The sequence below is a fragment of the Papaver somniferum genome, chromosome 5 (assembly GCF_003573695.1).
Source record: "Papaver somniferum cultivar HN1 chromosome 5, ASM357369v1, whole genome shotgun sequence".
NCBI lineage: Eukaryota > Viridiplantae > Streptophyta > Magnoliopsida > Ranunculales > Papaveraceae > Papaver > Papaver somniferum.
Window position 1 is genome coordinate 80,416,114 of NC_039362.1, and position 2,035 is coordinate 80,418,148.

Below are 2,035 nucleotides of genomic sequence, written 5' to 3' on the forward strand. Positions count from 1 at the left end.
ATCATGGAAAATAATGTATTAAAAATATAAAACTGGCGTGGGATGACCACGACACGGTCGGTGGTCGTGTGTCCGTGTCCCAGCACCTGGTCAATATTTTTAATTATTTATTATTTTCTTCCCTATTTTGCATAGGTTCATCGTTTCGTTGTATTTTGAAATACTCGTTCGTGCGGTGACTGTTAGTGTATCGTCGTTGAATACACTTCACCATTTGAATCGGGGCTTACTTAGAGGTAGCTCAGACGCCCGGTTGTTGATTATTTATTACTAATTGTGGAATTCGTGGAGAATAATTCACAAAACTGAGTAATAAGATGTTTATTATTAATTCATAGGATCAGCTGAGGATTCGACTACGAATTCAGAATAATAAAGTGAGCATTACCATTCCATGGGATCGTAGATTCGACCATAGAATCGAGTAATTAAGATTTATCTATTACCATTTATGAGACCAGTTGTGGATTCGATCATGAAATCGGAGTAATGAGATAATATAGTTATTGCTATTCTATGAGATCAAGCCGTGGATTCGATCATAGAATCAGAACAATTGTTTATTGCCATTCCATGGGACCAGTCGTGGATTCGACCATGGAATAGGAGCAATTGTTATTGCCATTCCATGGGACCAGTCGTGGATTCGACCATGGAATAGGAGCAATAATAGATTATTCTGGGAATTCAGTAGTGAATGTCACGACAGAATTAATCTTAATTAGGAATAATTAACTTTGTGGCTCTATACTAGCAGAGCAAGCTGTCTAGGAGCATTAATTATCCCGATATGAGCTTGTCGGTAAGTCATATCCTTTATATAGTCAGGGTAAACTCGTTGTTTGTTCCTGAAGACGTTATCGCTCTATACTAGCAGAGCAAGCTGTCTAGGAGCCGTCCATCTCGTGATGTTATATAGAAATAATCACTGAAAGTGTTCAGTATTCATGAGATATGATGTTGTCCAGTCGTCAGACTACATATCTACATGTACTCTGAGAGAAAGTACTCTCTGTTGAGAATTCGACGAGAGACCCGTGTCTCAATACTCACGTCTAATTACTGGATCAGAGCTTCGTATAATTATGAGTTTACGATTTTAGCCCTCATCGAAAATCCACCATCTACAAGTATCCTGATGGGATCAGAGACGTAAGGAGCGCAACTGTACCTTGGATCAGTGTGAGATTGATTGGGGGTCAACTACAGTCCCGACCGAAGTTAGTTTGTAGTAGGCTAGTGTCTGTAGCGGCTTAATACAGTGTGTACTCAACCTGGACTAGGTCCCGGGGTTTTTTCTGCATTTGTGGTTTCCTCGTTAACAAAACTTCTGGTGTCTGTGTTATTTATTTTCCGCATTATATTTTGTTATATAATTGAAATATCACAGGTTGTGCGTTGTATCGATTAATTGGAAAATCCAACCTTTGGTTGTTGATTGAAATTGATTGATCCTTGAACATTAGTCTTTGGTACCGTTCAAGTTATTTCTCTTGTATTCAATTCAGACTCGCGGATTTCTATTTGTTTGAGTTGGGATTGCATCGAGAAATCGAGATATAACTCTTTGATATACTTTTTATTAATATTGAGTCTGACTGTCTAGTTGATTCTCTTAAAAGTATATTGGAGTTAGTCCATACAGATTTCTAAGCGAAAAATTTGGTGAGGTTGTTAGACCCCCACTTTTTCAATTGGTATCAGAGCAGGAAAACACGGTTAAAAACCTAATAAGTCTGTGTTCGTAGCGATCTGGCTATATGGACAGTAATCTCTCTGATAAACACATCACCAGAAACAAAAGGTATGTTTCGACAATTTCTATTAAAGAGAATGATTCTTCAATCTCAAATATAGATGAACCTAGTGTTCTAACGAAACAGACTAACAATGACATGTGTTATCCCGATTACCCTTCAAAAGAGTCCGACTCCGACAAAAGGGAAGCAGCTGAAGAGAGTAAACTGATTCTTAACCTAGTTAGAATCCAAGCTGATAGATTTATTCGGTTGAAAAACAATGTCAATATTCTTCT